Source organism: Neophocaena asiaeorientalis, unplaced genomic scaffold (assembly GCF_003031525.2).
Source record: "Neophocaena asiaeorientalis asiaeorientalis breed wild unplaced genomic scaffold, Neophocaena_asiaeorientalis_V1.1 scaffold421, whole genome shotgun sequence".
Taxonomy (NCBI): domain Eukaryota; kingdom Metazoa; phylum Chordata; class Mammalia; order Artiodactyla; family Phocoenidae; genus Neophocaena; species Neophocaena asiaeorientalis.
This window is the reverse complement of record NW_020173273.1, coordinates 1,150,240-1,170,133: the sequence shown is the minus strand read 5'-3', so window position 1 is coordinate 1,170,133 and position 19,894 is coordinate 1,150,240. Positions and strand designations below refer to the sequence as shown.

Sequence of the window (19,894 nt, the reverse complement as noted above, 5' to 3'; positions counted from 1 at the left end):
AAATAAAAATATGGGAAATAGGGTTTAGAAATAAGCAGTGTTCACACCTCCAGGTCATATCTGGCCACTAATTAGCCCAAGAATGTAAAGTTGAAATTAATCTCATAGATCTAATACTTAGAGATAGGTAGTAAATCTCTCTGACCCTTATTTTCAAGTTGGGGTCATCGACACAGGGCTCTGAACTGCAAACAGAAATGCACTCTAGTAAATGTAAGTAAAAAGAAATTTAGGGGAAGGATATAAGAGATTCACAGAAAAACTGCATGATGGCTAAAGAACTAAGCTATGCAGTCAGAAACAGTACTGAAATAAGAGCACTGAATTGGCCCTGTGTGCTCAGCGCTGCCGCCATCACCAGGCATTCTCACCAAAGTCCACTTTGCTAACTAGGATCTGTGCACCAGATGCTATTGAACATATTAGAAACTCTGCATGGCGGCCCCTGTAGATGAAATGTATCAGCCACCATCACTGCCAGATGGATTCCATGGTGCCTGTTTCTTGTCATTAATTTCCGATTGGAAGTCTTACCTGTATGCATCTGATCAATAGAACCTAGGTCATATGCATGTGTCCTTGATACACAAGAGGCTGAAGAAGCAAGATTCTGGCTTCTATTCTGGGACATTACTCATATGGAACGATTTTCCCAAACAGGTGAAAAGCAGCAAAGATGTTGAAAGAAGTACCCAAGATGTCAAAGGTATCAAAGATGTGAGAACATCACGATGGATTTCCGGAGTATCTGCACACTGGCATTTGAGAAACAGTCTCTACCATTGACTGTAAATCCATAATCTGGACCTGCCAACCTCTCCTCTCATCTCCTTCTACTCTCTTCCCACCAGCCACACTGGTCTTTAGTGGTCCTCCAACATGCAGAGCTCTTCTGGCTTTAGGATTTCTGCCCCAAGCATCCCTCTGCCTAGAGCTCTGCGTCTCCAAATGTATTCATGACTGACTCCTGCTTTGCTCACAGGTCTTAACTTAAATGTCACTTCCTGAGGGGGACTTCCCTGACCACCCCATCCACGGATGTCCTCACCCTACTCCATCCACGTTCCTCCTTGTCAGCCCATTCTATTTGCTTTATGGCACTGATCACTATTTGATTTTGTTTTACTTGTTTATTTTCAGCCTCAGTTGCCATAATTGCCATAATGGAAGCTCTGTGGGTCTATGGGTCCTGTCTGTCCTTTTTCTGCTGTTGTATCTTCAGCACCTAGAACAGTGTCTGGTTCACATTAGCCTTTCAAATATTTGTTGAATAATAAATGGACCCCTGCTATAGTTTATTTATTTATTTTTTTGCTATAGTTTAATAGGTCCATCTTATAAATGTGGAGACAGAGGAAGAAAGGCTCCGTATATGAACACACAGCAAATTAATAATCAAAGGGCGAGTCCTTGATTCCTAACCATGCAATTTCCAGGAAGAGAAAGGTGCAGGCAGCTTCAACTGCTTCTTAAAGCAAGGGAGGCAGTAGGGAAGGGCAGAAAGAACATTGATTAGGAAAGAAGTATGAGTTCTATAATCATACACTTCTGAGTTCAAATTCGTGCCCCCAAACCTAATATAAGTCTCACAGGTATTTCAGAGAATTAAATGTGACCATATATGTATATTATACATATACGTTATTTCTATAACACCTGACACATGCAGGTACTTAACTGGAGGCCAGTGCTCACCTTGGCAGCACAGACACTAAAACTGTAACGATACAGAGAAGATTAGCATGGCCCCTGCACAAGGATGACATGCAAACTCATGAAGCATTCCACATTTTTCTACCATATATAAAATAGATAAACAACAAGGTCCTACTGTATAGCACAGGGAACTATATTCAATATCCTGTAATAAACCGTAATGGAAAAGAATATCAGAATATATATACGTATAACTGAATCACTTTGCTGTTCACCAGAAACTAACACATCGTAAATCAACTATACTTCAAATAAAAATTTTAAAAATTGGAGACCATAAAAATGATTGTTAATTTATAAGTAATGATCCATGTCTGAGTTCACGCTCTCTTAATAATATGCTAAGAGAGACACATCTTAACATAATCTACATCAGAGTCTTCATTTACAAAATGAGAATGTTGATTCTTTCCCACAACTGAAATTTACTGGGAATCTGCTATACACCAGGCATGTGTTACGCACAGGTTGAAGTCTCTAAATTTCTCTCCAGCTATCAATGCTGAGGGCATTTCAATCCATTATTGCCATCTCCAAAGATCATCTTGACACTGTAAACTAAGGGCAAAAACTGGCTATTATTTTCACTTTTCATTTACTTCCAAGAATTTATTGAGTCAAGCACTGTGCAAAGTTCTGGAGACACAGAAGCTATTGGGAAATAACCCCTGCCTTTAAGGTACTTACTGTTTCATGAGAGAAACAGACAAAAAGAAAATTAGCAATAATGTGATATGTACAAGATGCTATAGGAACCCAGAAGAACGGTACCCAACGTAGAGTATAAGTTGGAAGAAGTGGTTCTGGGCAGAATCTGAGCTGAAGGAAGAGGAGGACTTAGCCAGGAATAGAAGAAGGGGTCAGACCTGCCCAGCAGAGAAAACAGCAGCTGCAAAGGCCCCGAGAAGAATTTAAGCACAGCACTTCTAAGAAACCAAAAAGTTCAAGAGTAGGGTCACAAGAGTCTCCAAAAGACAGAATTTCACAAAAGGGTCTGTCCCCAACCCCCTTCAAGAGCCCTGGAGCTACAAATGATTAATTGTCCTTAATTACTTTGCTTTTCTCAAAAAAGAGAAAGAAACTCTTCCTTTAATTATTAGAGTACCTCTCCAGTCTGGCACTAATCCTCAGTTTGGAGTTTGGAGTTATCATTTTTTAAATATATACATGTGTTTTCAAATTATATTTTCATTGAAGCTCAATTTTATGTTTCTTTTTTTTTTATTCCCTTCATATTAGCAAATTTTCTTAAAGGAATTGTCCTTTGAGTCCTTGTGCCCAAAATGCCTTCAAGTCACCTTCCTTGGGCAATTTTTCTCTTAATTCCTCCAAGCAGCATCTTTCATTTCCTCCCATAAAGTGACAACACTTTCTACATTACTTCCATTACAGCGCTCAGCAAAGTGCCTTTTAATAAGTTTTCTTCTTGCTAGACTGAGCTTCTGGAGGGAAGGTTTTGTGTTTGTATCCCAAACATGGTCTTTTTTTTCCCTAATAAACACTTTTAATTTTAGAAGAGCTTTAGATTTACAGAAAAGTTGCAAAGGCAGTACCAATAACTCCCTAGGGATCTTTATAAAATTCAGATTCTGATACAGCAGGTCCAGGAAAGTCCAGATAGTCTGTGTTTCTAACAAGTTTCCAACTCATGCAAATGTGGCTGGTGCAGGGACCACAATTTCATAAGGGATGAGTGTCAGACAAATTGGGACAAAGGTTCGCAACCCTGGCTGCAAATTAGAATCACCTGGGAATGTGTTTTGTTTGTTTGTAAAATGGCATTGCTGGGCGGTATGCACCTCCAGAGATTCTATTCTAATTCATCTGCCCTAAACCCAGGAATCCATATTTCAAAAAACCTTTTCAGGTGAATCCAACCTGCAGCCAGAGTCAAAACCCACTTGTCCTCCTAAATTGTCAGAACCTATATCTTAGCAGGCTCTCCATTTCTTTCTCTGCAAACCGGAAATAAACACAAGTATCTGGTAAGGTATTACTGAGACTGAACAAAACAGCGAAAGTCAGCACCAAATTCAGTGCTTATTAAATTCTAGGTGCTTGAAAATGTTAATTACAAATTCTGACAGGCAAAAGGACATGTAAATACACATTTCTTACCAATAAACCTTCGAGAACATTCTTCCTAAACTGTCTTCCCAGAGTTAGACTGCTCTCTGATCTCCAGCTGTCATGTAAAAGGGCAGGAGTTCAGGGTGTTAGGGTAGAGTCACCATAGAAATCTGCTAGTCTTTAGGGAATGCGGTCTAAGTATCCTTTGATTAATTCAGCAGGCCTCACAGCTGAGCCTGGAGTCCCTGCCCATGCAGGACAGAAACAGCTTTGTATGAGGACAGTCCACAGGGTGGCTAGATGGGTCTAAGCTGTTCATTCCAGAACAATGAGTGGTCACATCCGAACTGCAGCTGGTCTTGAGGAGAGATCTCAGAGAATCTTCTGGTTTCAAACCACTGTTCATAGGCTTGAGGGGAAAGCTCCCAATAAAATTCAAAGAGTGATATATGGTCATTAAAATTCAAGCCAAAGGACACTAGCACTTGTGAAAAAAAAAAAAAACCTACAAGTCTTCTACATCTTCTAATATACAGCTCCCCTTCTCCAACTGTAAGGAACATAAAAGTAATTCTACTTTCAGCAGACACTGGAGGTTAAAGGGTTACCTTTTTTTTTTTTTAATGTTCCTCAATCAACTGTTTTTATCAAATTAAACTGAGGTTATTAGGTTCTTGGGGTGATTAGAAAAGTTAAAAGATTAAGAGGTGCCACACATAATTACTACCCCTTTAATCCTGCCTTCGCCTAAACCAATTACTAATTTTTTAAGTAACAGATAAGCATTTTTACCCAAAATATTGTCACCTGCTTAAACAGCTGGAATCTACTATCAAGATCAAATCACATGATATCTTCCATGGCTGTTTTATCTCTATCATCTTATATCATTTGAGTACTACACTTTAATAAATAGTGAGGGGGCATTTATAAAGACTGTGGGCAAAAAGTGTCACCTGCCATATCAGTAAACAAAGGATGTTGCGGCCATCAAGCCATCGGCCACTGCAGCCATCGCAGACTGTGTACCCTGAGGGGATTCAGGATGGAGAAAAGCAGGATATTGGCCCTAGATAGTTAAGGCGCATATAGAAGAAATGATTTCAGTGAGCCCAGACTCTTGCATCTTCCCATACATATTGAGAAAAGCACTAAATTCATTGACTTGGCATGTCTGGTTTTCTTTAATTAGCAGTAATCTTTTGACGTTGGAGTATCTGTTTTTTTTAATTGTTCATTTGACCTCCTATACATCCAACCTCCTCCCTTACTTCTTCAGAGCAATCCCTCAGAGGTATCTGAGAGGCTGCCTCCCGGGCTTAAGTCCTCAGCAAGTCCCCCTGAAAAAAACATAATTCTCAACTTTTAGGTTGTGCATTTTTTTCAGTCAACGAGACACATATAAATATGGAAGGATACTCATCAAATTGTAGTAGAAGTGGGACTTCCCTAGTGGTGCAGTGGTTAAGAATCCACCTGCCAGTGCAGGAGACACGGGTTCTAGCCCTGGTCCAGGAAGATCCCACATGCCGCGGAGCAACTAAGTCCGTGCACCACAACTACTGAGCCTGCGTGCCACAACTACTGAAGCCCATGCGCCTAGAGCCCATGCTCCGAAACAAAGAGAAGCCACCGCAATGAGAAGCCTGCGCACCGCAACCAAGAGTAGCCCCCGCTTGCCGCAACTAGCGAAAACCTGCGCACAGCAACAAAGACCCAACACAGCCAAAAATAAAATAAATAAAATAAATTCATAGAAAATAAATAAATTAATTTTTTTAAAAAGCATATGTTACTTTTAGAAATGTACAATAAATTTGCTTTAGAGATACAGGGCATCTGTCAGCAGTCTCTGTTTCTTAGTCTAGGTATAAGAAAATTACTTCTGCAAATTAATAGACAAGATACACTGCATTAGTAGCTACTGCCAACACACAGAAAAAAAATCACTAAGTTCATTTAGTTTCAGTCTTACCCTTTATGTAAATTATCTAAATCAAATTTTCAGCAGCAGAATGGCCCACAGAGATCATATGCATATTCTGTTCTTGTCTGGTAAATATGGATGGATTCTAGTCATTTAAGTACAACAGATGACAAGACACTAAAATTATCTGCCATCATCGAATATCCAACATTTCATGAAACTTATCTTTGCCTTCTGACATCCCTCGCCTTCCCAAATGGTTCACTCTTGGTATGACTTTCTGTTTTTTCTAAATGGTATTATCTCTCTCACAGTTATCCCTAGATTCACATAGACAAAGGGAGTAGCATAAATGAAAAGTATAAAATTGTACATAATGAAAACTTTCTAGGCCACAATAAGCTCCTGAAACATAGAAATGCTGAAATTAAATATAGAGATGGGCACATGGAAAACAATGTCCAGATGGAGAATTCTGATATTTTATTTTCTTCTATATTTGCCATGTAATTTTTTCTCGTTCCATACCCTGGGAAAGGAGTCATATTCTTAACTGAAAACAACTTTTATGACTGATATCCTCCTATCTTCTGCCCTGCAAAAATGGTGCTCGAATCCAATCCACCTAGAAACCTACAAAAAACTAGGAGTCATGCCAGACTCCTCCCTCTTAGTTATCCCCCCACAACGAATCAGTCAGGAAGTTCTGTTAATTCCAACCCTTTAATAACTCTTGCCTCTAACACTTTTTCTTAGTACCAGAATAGCCTTGCCATTTCCAGCCACCACTCCAATCTACCTACCACACTGCTGCCACAATATAAAGCTAATCAAGTTATTTGCCTAAACTCCCAAATTCTTTAAAATGGCATAGGAGATGCTCCAAGATCGGGCTCCTGCTTACCTGTTCAGAATGCCTCTTGCAATTCTCTCAAGGGCAACCAGCCCTTCAGCCATATCAAATTACTTACAGTTCCCCATTTATAACACGGGAGGTTACATTTCCATGGGCTTTGCATATTTCCTTGTCAAGGAAAAATCTCCACCCTAGTCTCTCATCAGCTTAGATAAGACTGCTCCTCACTTTTCAAGATTCACTTTATTCAACAACTCTTAAGTGAAACCAACTCAGAGCTTCCCAAGGAGAGACAGCTCCTCTATTCTTTATGCCACCTTTGCTTCCTCTGCTATGGTAGGAATTTGGTACACCTGTGTTCCTTTTAGCCTTAGTGAGTGGCATATATCCTACGAACATAAATGTTTGTTGAAAGAACAAACGGATGACTCATAAAATGGCCTTGGGCTGAATAATGAGATAACTACCAATGCTGACCATCATTCTCCTGAAACCGAGTCCCCCTAAAACTAAGTTCCCTTGCTGAGTTTATGATTAATCTCTCTATCCAAAACTGTATTCCCTTTCTTGTCCCACCCCTGTTCACCTCAGGATTGAAGAGATTCAAAGAAAAGGGGGGTTGAAAGCAAGCAGGACCCTGTGGGGTCTTTCCAGTACAAAAGCCCCTTCATACTCCATTTCCTGTTTATAGGGAAAAAGACTTTAGTCTTTTAGGCTTTCCCTGAGTTCCAAAGAGCAGACTCAAGCAGTTAATGATTAGGACAAGAGTCACAGCCTCTTAGTTCCTCCTATAGGGATACAGATAATAATCTGATGAATATCTCTGAGTTGTTCTGTAGAAACTAAGATCCCCGCCCTGGTGAAGGATGGTGGCTACATGCTGATCCCAAGCACACAGACCTCAGACTGGTTGGAACCAGAAGGTTGAGATTCCCAAGACATCACCCTGTTACCTCACCACCAAACAATCAGAAGAAGGTCCACGAGCCAATCACACATCCTATGACTCTTTCCCCTGACACTGTCTTTAAAAACCCCTTCCTGAAAGACATCAGGGAGTTCGGGTCTTTTGAGCATGAGCTGCCCGTTCTCCTTGCTTGGCACCCTGCAAATAAACCCTTACTTTGCTGCAAACATCCACTGTCAGAATTTGACTTTCTGTTCCACAGGCACACAGAGCTCTTGCTTGGTAACACTCCCTTTAGAGCAGATCAGAGGAGTCAGTATTTTTTATCCAAGGATCCTGACTCTAATGTGCCCTGAAAGGACTCAGCAGCAATAATACTACCATACTAGATAGGGTCCTTTTATCCTTGCCAGTTTCCAACTTCTATAAAATCACCTTTATGACAAGTACTGGAGCTGTAAATCACTAATTAAAATTTACCATTTTTAATGATAAAAGTAATATATAATCATTGTAGAAATATTAGAATGTAAAGATAAGTGAAAGTATAAGCTGTCCATAATCTCAACAGGCAGAAATAACCAACCACTGATAACATTTGGAGGACATCCTCTTAAATTGATCTTTTTGACATAAATGGATGCTATTACATACAAAAATGGAATCATATTATACAAACAATTTTTAAAATGAATTTTCCATTTCACAATATTCTGTTATAAATTATAATAATGATCTACAATTATAATCAAATGATGTGTTTATTGAAAATGTGGATTACTGGACTCCATCTCTTGATCTATTGAAACAATCTTTAGATAGAGAGCCCTGTAATATTCATCATAACCCTCTAAGTGATTCCATGTACAGTAAAATTTGAGAGCCACTAACCACAGATAGTGCTTTCAGATCCCTATGGTAAATGACAGAAAAGTGAAGGTTTCAAAGGTATTTGTTTTGGCTGCACATAAGAAAGCATAAGAGCTATTACAAAATGGAATGGGTTACCATCCCAGTTGATGAGCCCCTGGTTCTCTGCAAACAGATTTTGAATAACTAGTCTCAAGGACGTGGTGGTCATTCTGTATCAGGAAAGAGGTTGAAAGAGATCATTTCTAAGGTCTGTCTCAACTGTAAGATTCCAAGACTCTATAATTGAAGAATGTTAAGACTAAAGTACACTTCAGAGGCAAAAAAAGAATAGTTACCTGGGAAGACAGCAACGGAACTAGCTGGGTATGTTTTATAGGCAGTGGTTTAACAGTAAAGCAGCTCTCAAAGCTGACAAAAACTTTACACATAATTAATTGAAAATATTTTTTTTCTGGAAAAGGTTAGCAATTAACTGGTTTTCTAAGACTTTTAAACTGGTGATCCTACATATCAAAAATGTCTTCCTTGGTAGCACTAACACAGAGCAAATAAAACGTAAAGGCTCAGGTTGAAAGAGTGAGGGACCCAGGCATCTTTGGCATACTTGGCCCATTGTGACTAGTCTGGGAACTGTGCCAGGAAGGGGGTGAGGTAGTCTGTAGAACTGTGGAAATACCAGTAATCTAATTTAATCTTTTAACTTTCAAACAAAGAATCTGAAGCCTACAGATGTTGTGTTATATATTCACATAGCTAGTTGGTGACAAAATAATTACCCTTGAAATCCACACTTCTCACTCCTAGTCTAGTGTCTTGAGTAGTAAGGATTTCTCTACTATTGCAAATTGACTTTTTTTCAAATCCTAAAAAGTTAGAGATAAGGCACAGAAGAGCCAAGTGTTTGAAACTGTATACAAATAAAGATGCCATATTGTAAACAAATGGCTTAAAATAATTGTATTTTAAAAGTGGACTGAAATTTCAAGGATAGCTGTGCAATAATGCTCCCCATGTTCTTCTTAGAGTTATAGTTTAATTCCCTTGTTTGGCAGGAAAATCAGTGGTTACTCTCACTTTCTGACATTTAAATAAAAATGCCTTCCAAAAAGGCAAATAATATTTTCAAACGTAGTCCTTGTGTTATACACACTTTATATGTTTACCTGAGTTTACAAGCACAGGTCAGTATTTTAATAGACATGCTCATTTTTAGGTGCTTATGTTGTATACACATTAATCACAGAATATACAAGTTCTTTTTTTTTTTTAAATATTATGAACAGACTGACTGATTGACCCAACCACCCTATATCTACAGTGAAAATTATATTTCTAAATATGTAAACAAGAAGTTTGAGAATCAAAAACCTAGGTAATTTCAATTTAAATATCATCTATATGTTGATGGCTCTTAAACTTGTATCGGTACCCTAGACAATTCCTATGAACCGCACCCATTCAATACATCTACTTCAATGCATCTCAAACTTAACAGATCCAAAATCAAATTCCTAATCTTCCTCCTTAAACTCTTCCTCCAACAGTCATCTTCATATGAGAAACGACAGGTCCATCCATCTAGCTGCTAAACTTGTCATGATTCTGGACTCATTTTTTAACCACTGGCAAATCCTGTCCCCATATTCCAAAATACATGCAGAATCCCACCATTTCTCACTATCTTTGTTGCTGGAATCATCATTGTCTTTCTCAATAGCCTCCTAACTGTCCTCCCTGCTTCTACCTTTGTCCCCAGTCTATTATCCAAACAGTAGTCGGAGGGACAAATTATAAGACAGTCATCACCTCCAATGACTTCAATCTCACATTGAAAATAAGCCCTAAAAGGCACTCGGTGGTCTTCCCACCTCATTCTACTACCATTCTGACTTAATTTCCTGCTACTCTCCCATTTGCCTACTTCATTCTAGCCACCCAGTCCACCTTGCCGTCCTTCCAATATTCCAGGAAAAGAGTTTTTCCATGTAGAACGTTCTTTCCCTACATGATTTTTTTTTCCCACACCTACTTCATATATCACTGATAACATCAAAGCATCACAGACATATTCCTAGACTAACATCTGTATCAGTCAGTGTCTAGAAGAAAATGAGTACCACACTAAAATTAAGATAATCGATGGAGAGTTTAATAAAGGACTATTTACAAGAGTTTGGGAAGGATGTAGGAAAACCAAAAGGTATAATGCAGAACCTCAGGGATAGCAACAGGGGGCTACTGCTACACACAGCCCTGAAGGGACAAGAGAGAGGAAAGGTACTGAAAACCAGAAACAGCCCAACAGAGAGGGCAGACTTGAGAGAAAAAGTGATAATTGGAGGGGAGCAGCAATCAAGTTAAGGCCACCTGCAGGAAAAGAGCCAAGAGAATAAACAACGTGAACTCACGCTTCTCTCTCCCTCATATCTCTTCCCGGGGGCTTATTAATATGGTTTATATTGACTTGCCTACCAGGGCAGAGAGCAGAATACAGAAGGGTACAGAATGGACCTTGAAGAGACATCTGAAGATGTCCAGCCCACTACTTCACTCCATTTCTCCCTAGCACTCAAGCAGTACTTGTTGAATGAAAATGTATGATTCAATGGTGATTGTCCATTGAATACAGCTTTTAAATATGCTATATAAGCTATGTTTCCTTAAAAAGAACTCCTCTGACGGGGGTCAGGAGTCGGGAGCCACACAGGTCATCCAACGGAGACACTAAGGAGGCTTACATGAGCTCGATATGGTGAATAAGTCATGAGGTGTCTTGCATGCCTCCCGTTCTGCTGTATAGAACTTAAGGTTGGTTATCATATTCACCAAGACAGAGAAGTATGAAAAAAAGGAGGTGGGGTCATGGGTGGGCATTGCACTGAGGGTCTCCCCACAACCTAGATGCCTTGCAGGTGACTTGTGATGAGTTGATCGGTGATATCTGATGTATAACATAGATATTTCTGATAAAAGAAACAATGGGGGGGGAAAGTCACACATATGTCATACTCTGAAGGGTAAGTGAGTATTAAATGTTTAAATATCCGTCCTACATACTTGTATCCACCATGAATAAATCAAGCAAGGCTTCTATTGAGACCCTTCATCTCCCTGGCAAGGGTTCATTAAAGAAAAGCTCTTTGAGGAACAAACATTAGTAGAACTTCTGATTCCTTAGTTTTCTAAATTACTTGTGTCATTTGGGGACTTGTATGCAGCAATAAGAGCATTACTTCTTTTGTTAGAGTTTCCCAGATTCCCCAAAGTTGATACAATTAGAGGAAAAGATGAAACAATGGGGCAGAAGAGCAAACATCTGTTTTACTCGTGGAAACTGAGGAATTCGTGTTGATGGAGAATTTATTAACAAATAATGTATTTGCTAATTCTAGTAGCACCTCCCAGGCCACCCCCAAGAAAAAAATAAAACAAAAAAAGCTATCAGGGTAACATATCATCAGGAGACAGAATGGAAAATCCTAGAAGACAGCCTTTGAGAAGGTCTTTCACACCCACACCCAGTTTCATTAAGAATCTCTCTCACTGAAGATACCTATCTGTCTTTATTTTCCTGAAAGGGAAGATGGTGATAAACAAGGTTGAGAGAAGATAGAGACAGACTGAAGTAGACTGAGTTGCTATGGTTTTTGAAATTTAATCCTAACCATAGAAACATCACCTTATATACTCTAGTATCACTCTTCCAATCTATTTTCATCCTGTTACACACCTTTTTCCTCTGAAAGAAAATCAGTTATGTTACTATGCTTGATCTCCAATTTAAGAAGTTATAAAAATAATCTCTGAAAAGGATCTTCGGGTTCCTGGAAAAAATCTGTTTGCTATTGGAGCCCCATTCCATATGCTTCCCATTTAGGGGCAGATCCAAGTATTGTGAACTTTGAAGCTTATACAGTGGAGGCAGGGGAGCCTTTTAAGTAAATAAATTTCAAAATACCACAAACAAATAATTTGACAGTTATCACAAAAACCACAAAATCCAGAAAAGTTGCATAGGTTTTCAAGTAATTACTAGACATGCTTCTTTCATGTCTAGTAATGACTTTTGGCGTTTTGTTTTGTTTTGGCTTATACACTTTGGGTGCCTCTTCATATTTCAAGGATTTTATATCGCTTTCTATGCGAAGACTAGAAAGATAATGCAAAGTTTCCTCTATGCGGGTCGATCAAAGTTTTATTGTTGTTTCTCCTCTATCCACATGTTTTCTGCACCATGTGCTCTTAAGACATGTGCATATCACAAAATGACCTCTGTCCATGTACTCATCACACTGGGTTGCAGGCTCAGTGAGCAGCTGGAAGATTTCTGGAAGAACAGTCCTTTACCAGGACAGTAGAAATAACTTAATTATACAATGAAGTAACTCCCAACCACATGTGACCATATGAAATTGCCAATGTTCAATCATCTTCAACCTCCAAAAATAGCAATTTCATATTGTCTCACACTAATATATCCCACTAAGCCCCAAATAAATGTATCTCCAACTCAGCATCCCATTAGCCAGATTCCAAAATTGACCATGGCCACTCTAACACAATCTGCGCTAGGGGAAATATGACAGAGAGGAGTAGGTGTGCAAAAAGATCACAATCTTACCTGATTATGTTTAAAACATCCTAATTGCAAATTTTATATACGATCATATGAATAAGGCCTCAGGTCTTGGAAAAATCCTGGGAAAATAAGGGGCCCTGAAGCCTAAGATCCATTAACTTCACAGTATATCACCTCTGTAGTCCCAATCCAGTCAATGAAAGTTTTGTCAACTGAGCAGTCCCAGGGAAATCCACAAGGCACATCGGAAAAGCAAACACTTCTCTTTTCTCCCAAAGAAATAGTTTCCACATGTCACATAGAAATGATTTCCAATTTATAGGCACAAGTAGAGCAGGCTTCATCCATCCATTACCGGATTCAAACAATCCTGTCCAAGATGATGAAAATTTCTGTGAAACAAAGAGTCCTTTGTTAGCACGGAAATCTCATCTCTCTATCATTATTCCCTAAGGCGGTCATCAATTGCATGTTCTGTACACCAGGCATCTTGCCCTCATGTGAGCACTTGTAAAGCACAGCGCCCGCGGACAAAAATGTTCTCAATGCAAAATATAAACCTGTGGTTTATGTGGACTCTGACACCAGGCTATTTGCTAATTGGACCTACGGTGAAATAAGTCTCCGGATTTGCTAACTGGACCTACAGTGAAATAAGTCTCCGGCCATATGCTTTTCAAATCTAACTCAGAATGCCACACAAAGAACAAAGCTCAGCTAGAGCCCTCAACCCATTTTAGTAAGACTCTTTTTATTTCCCCCATGCTTTTACAGATAAATCTCTTCAGTGCAGACCAATGCTTTACATACGCAAACTGTTTATCCGCTGAATTATGCTGAGTTGGCAGCACTGCTCAAGAGAACTGTGCTGAGTCTACACGATGGCCACCATCTGTTGCAGAGCTTCTAGGAACAGTGTCTTCAGCATGAAACACGGTGTTAGCCCTGACCATTAAAGGATTGCTTTGCAAGTTAAAGCCAATAATGAAAATTTATTCCAGAAGGTCATTAACACCTGGCTTCTTTGCAGTAAGTGAAAACACAGCTGCACAAGGAAAATAAATAAAACTGTATGACATGTATACACTGATGTGTATAAAATTGATGACTAATAAGAACCTGCTGTATAAAAATAAAATAAAATAAAATAAAGTGCATAATGCAAAATAAATAAATAAAGTATATTTCTTGTGGACAAAAGAAAAATACTGTATCGTGTTCACTCCATTTATATTTCAAAGATATCAAATATAATCATATTTGATTATATCTACATAATATATAACTGTAGATTCAGATAAGGCAGAACCTCAGCTATGCCGCTGGTTGATAAGCTGGCATTGATAAGAGTAATAACAACCAACAACAGACATATAGTGTCATCATTCTCAAATAACCCAGTAGGTAAGTATTATTATCTAAAAGGCAAACTATTTTAACCCTCTAAGTTTCATTTTTCTCATTTTTAAAGCAAAGATAATTTCACTAATTTGTAAGATTTCAGTAAAAACTAAAGATAATATAGGCAAAGTATTGAGTATTCAATATCAGATTTATGAAATAATAAAATATTATTAAACTCCAAGTTTATATTGACTGTATATATTCTGAAGTATTAGCCATAGATCAAACATGTTAAACATACAGAAAACTTCAAGCATCTCATCAGGTGACCTAGGACACTGCCTTGCTGGTAACACAGATTTGAGGAGTAAGCTAACAAAAGACAAAGCAGAGCAGCTGTATGGGTCACAGCATCATTTAAATCAGTCAGCATGTATTAAAAGCCTTCTCAAGTATAGCAAGAAACTGCAAAGAAAGTAATAACACAGTCCTTCTGAGACAGTATTTTAAGATTACAGAACATATACAGGTATCTCATTAGTCTGTTATCTGGAGCAGTGCATAAAAGCATACTGAAATAAGTAGCAAAACAAAATATTAGTCAAAACACTTGGAAATCAGGGATCTATGAAGAGTGACAGCTGAGAAACATTTGTGCTCAGTATGTAATTTTCAGACTAAAATCCACCTTTAACATGAAAGTAATAACTATGTGCTAAGTGACAAGGTTAGCTAGTGGTTTTATCTCAAACAGTCAACATTACCCTATGGAGAGTTAATGCCACGCTCTCCGTGTACCACCCTTCCCTTTATCCCCTGCCCTGGAACTATTAGTCAAAATACCTCAAACGTAGATAGAAGAAAGGGCATATACTAGCTCCACTGCTCAACAAATTTTCATAGTGGTCTTATAAATTGAGCATAAAAAATTGTAACTAAGATTAAAATGACTAATAGTGGAAAATCAAATTTACCAGAATGTTCTGTTTATCACCGACTAAATCAGACCAAAATGTCTTGCTTAAATCATGAACATGAATATTCAAAAACAAAGGAGATAAGAAAGCTTACCAGAAAAAAACTTTTTTAAAACATCACCCTCAAATGGTTTAGAAAAAAGGTATATACACACACGTATATAATATGTGAATATATTATACACACACACACACACACACATACACACTCAAGAGAGAGAGCGTGAATGATAACATAAGTGAAATATTAGCAATAGGTTACTATAGGTATAGTGTACCCCTTCAACTATTCTTGCAAATTTATTCTAGGTTTGAAATTATTTCCAAATAAAGAGTTATAAAAAGAAAGCTAACAAAAAATATTTAAACATAAAATAAAATTTCAAGGTATTTATATATTCTTTCTAAAATTCAAGAAAGATTAATAATATTACAATCATTTTCTAAAGGAGCACTCAAAAATTTAGAAAAGTTACAGTCAGTTAGGAATACTGGTTCAGTACAGAAAACTACAGGGTTTTTTCCACGCATAATTCTCCTACGTATAAATATGAATCTCTGACAGAAACAATAAAGAAAGTCAAACTTAAAATAATTCTGTTTGGCCAGATACAACATGAGATTGAACAAGGCATGAAGTAACAACAGCCATACTTAAATCTTTTATTTTTTTTCCTTTTACTATCCCCATTGTATTCAAAGCTGCCAGTCTAACATATAATCAAGAATTATACTGCGTCCTCTAAGGAGTCCTCCAACTATAGTCATGGCCTCATATATTTCTGGCAAATGCCCCAGATTCTCACAAAGTAGGGAATATCGACACGATTCCGTATAATCTACATTAAGGATATACAAAGAGATATTACTGCACTGAGTTTTGGAAATATATATATATTAATCAAAGTTTCAGTATGCAATAGCTTCATTTAGCACCAATATACTTGCCATTGACTTCAGTAGATTAGGAATGAGAAGATGCTTCTAAAGGAAATCAGTATTTGAATTGGTTAAGTAATTAAGCTGAGGTATAAACTTAAAGGATCCTAAGTTGCTATATTCAGTCTTAAAATTCTAGTTAAAATAAACAGGCCTCTAAGGAGGGAGAAAAAATGCTCATGTATAACTTAGAAGGAGGTTCCTTTGAATATTACTCTTCTTGAAGACAAAGCATTTTCTATGTTCACTGAGCAATTATTGCTAACAAGTCTAGTTACAGAATGTCCCCTGGAAAATGATTCAGGGGCATCAGAGACTCTTCAACAAATTTAATTAATAGTGCTGACATTCAGTCATTTACTCATTTAGTCCTGAGTAAATATAAAAACGTGCTCAGAGTAATCACTGATACCTCTCTGCATAAGCAGCATGAGGTCCAGACTTTAGATCTAATATATCTTATAATTAAATCCCCTTTCCTATCTGTGTTGTTGTCATTAGCACTTTGCTCTAAGTTTAAGACAAATATACCTGGTACTAAATTTTGCTATGTTATGTATGTTGCAATGACAACGTTTCAGTGAAGATATAAGAAAGTATAAAAGCAAATTATTACATTCAGGAGCCTAAACACATAACAATTAACAGATTATGAAATTAATAAATCATTTGATATTCTTTCTATTTGCAAACATGCAAACTTTTTTTCTGCTGGTAACTTGCTGCACAGAAAGTAAATAAATCATGGAAGAATGAGATACCAGGATGCCCTGTAATCTCCAGATTCCATGCCTCTGAAATTTCCCTCTTAAAAATTGGAAACTAGCATAGTAGTCATAAGTGACCACACATGGCTCGAAAATGCAGTGAGACTGAATACATTTAATAGATACATAGAAACTTAAAAAAAAAAAAAAAAGGAAAGCACTGATGATGAAAGACACCTTCCCTCAATTTTGTACACACACAAAATCTTCAGCTATCTCCTCAGGGGTGTATTTTCATTCAATTCCTGCTCATAAACTCCTTAACTGTGCACTTTATTGGAAAGGAAATTATTTCCCTGTGGGTGGCAAAAACATTGAGATTCTTCAGGATATTGTTTGAATAAATACTAAAATAACATTCCTTCATAAATAAGTGGTTTTTCATCCTTCTAACACATTCATTGCCAACTACATCTCTGTGTGCAAGAAATAGACTCCCTAGAATGTAAAAGAATACAGATCTTCTTCAACCTATGATGTGCTTATGCCCTGATAAACTCATCCTAAATTGAAAATATCCTAAGTCGAAAATGCATTTAATACACCTAACCTAACATTGTAGCTTAGCCTAGCCTATCTTAAACGTGCTCAGAACATTTACATTAGCCGATAGTTGGGCAAACCACCTAACACAAAGCCTATTTTATAATAAAGTGTTGAATATCTCATGTAATTTATTGAATACAGCACTGAAAGTGAAAACCAAGATGGTTGTATGGGTACAGAATGGTTGTAAGTATATTGGTTATTTACAATCATGATCACGTGGCTGACTGGTAGCTGTAGCTCCCCACCGCTGCCCAGCATCAGAAAGTATCCTACAGCAGATTGCAAGCCCAGGAAAAGATCAAAATTCAAAGTATAGTTCCTACTGAATATGTATCGCTTTTGCACCATTGTAAAGTCAAAAAATTCATAATCATTGAAAGTCAGGGACCATCTATATATGACGCAACACAGTCCCAGCTCACAGCAGTTACACAGGGTTTTGAGCAGACTCAAAAACCCATGCCTTTCCTCTACACTGAGATTACAATCACGGTATTTTTTAAACAATAAGAAAAAGAAGTACAATGGTGATTCAGGGAGAAGAGAGATAGTATGTCATGTTTGTGTGGGGTTAAAAGAGAACCCAAGGAGGCTAAGATGAGGGGTAAAATGTAAAATGTAAGCTGAGCCTGAAAAGTAGTGTAGATATTAACAGACAAATGAATAACTTTGGTATTCAAGAAGAGTAGTGAATGAGAAGAGAGGACAGTAACAGCACAGGTATAATCTCCTAAAGGCTCAATGACTGTAGCTTGTGTAGATTACAAGAACATATGAGGACTGGGGCAGATAGTGGTGGGAACAGAAAGCAGAGATAAAGAGGTCTTTGCAAAGATGAGATTCTGAAGGCTTCTGACCAGGGTGAAACAAATTCAGAGCTGCAATGAACTAGAGTGAGAAAATACCAAAGGCCGGAGAAAAGTTAAGACAGAATTTCAAGTTACAAGGAAAGGGGTAGTGAAGGCCAAATTCAGGTCAGAGAAGCAGTGGGAATGGAAATTGGCTGGTTTTAATGTACCTCTCAGCCATGAAGTCTACATTCTAATTAAATGTGACCTTCACTACACAGAGCTAAGCGAGGGTGGCATAAGAAACTTTAGTCGATACACATTTCCAAAATAAACCTGCATGACACAGCTGAAATAACAAAGGTAGGGAAGAACCGTAGTGCTGTGAAAGACTGAAAAACAGCTAAAGTGCCTGGCAAAAGAGCAGCTACAAATTTGGAAACCACCATGAATATTATACCCAGCCACATGTTATAAACTGATCTTAATGTCATTCTTGTGGAAACTCAGAATTAAACAAACTGGAATCAGCTTCAACTCTCTCCCCTAAGGTATTACTAAAGTTCGTGTCATGAGAACAGAATAAAATAAAGAAGCCCTGTTAGTTATTACTCCCTTTACAACCCCACCTAATAGCCAAAGCCAACCGCCCGACTCCTCCCAAAAGAGTTCTAAGACATAACTGTGTTAGACTCAATTATGTTCTATAATAATTAGTACTTTACAGAAATCACTGTGTATAAAATTTCAAAATAACGAAGCAGAAGAATCTTTGGTCATGTTCTGGAAAATTCTTACTTCTATAACCTTGTCAAGCCTCTGCAAATCAAAGGCATTTTATAATGTACAGATTATTTCCCTCAAATCAGTGTTTCCCAAAATGTGGAAGGTGATGTAACAGATGACTTCAAGTGATTCCTGAGTAACTTTTTCATTCTATCTATTTTAATGTGTACTGAAAAAAATATGGACCATTACATATTTCCCTTTTAAATATATTTGACAGGTATTTGAATAAAAATATTAAAGTTATACAAGTGACACACAGATATTGCCAGTGACAAAATAAGGACTTAGATATGAAAAATAGCTTTAGCGTGACATTGTGAACATAGATGTTAATATCCATTAAACTTAGTGGCATACATATTTTTATCAGAATATTACTTTTTAATAATTCTTACTTGGTCTCAAGTTTATGAAGAATAAGTTCTATTACTTTAGTCAGAATTTATATTGGTGTTAAATATAATATTGATGTCTAGAAGGTGTTTTATATTAGCTTGAAAACAAATAAAAATTTCATCTTTCTATTAGATTTGCCATTTTCAAATCTTTTAAGTTGGATTAGGTAATTCAAAAGAGAAATTATAAAAACAGAATGAGAGGGCTTCCCTGGTGGCACGGTGGTTGAGAGTCCGCCTGCCGATGCAGGGAACACGGGTTCGTGCCCCTGTCCAGGAAGATCCCACATGCCGCGGAGCAGCTGGGCCCGTGAGCCATGGTCGTGAGCCATGGCCGCTGAGCCTGTGCATCCGGAGCCTGTGCTCCACAACGGGAGAGACCACAACAGTGAGAGGCCCGCGTACCACAAAAAAAAAA

The 19,894-nt window shown here is 37.8% G+C and overlaps 1 protein-coding gene and 1 non-coding gene across 3 annotated transcripts in view; one reads left to right on the top strand and one right to left on the bottom strand.

Annotated features, from left to right (window-relative positions):
• The window catches only part of GULP1 (GULP PTB domain containing engulfment adaptor 1), a 262,706-nt gene that overhangs the window by 213,409 nt on the left and 29,403 nt on the right, over positions 1-19,894 (bottom strand). The window lies entirely within an intron of this gene.
• LOC112400369 (U6 spliceosomal RNA) lies at positions 1,688-1,794 on the top strand. The gene has a single exon (XR_003003392.1). It is a non-coding gene; the product is annotated as a U6 spliceosomal RNA (small nuclear RNA).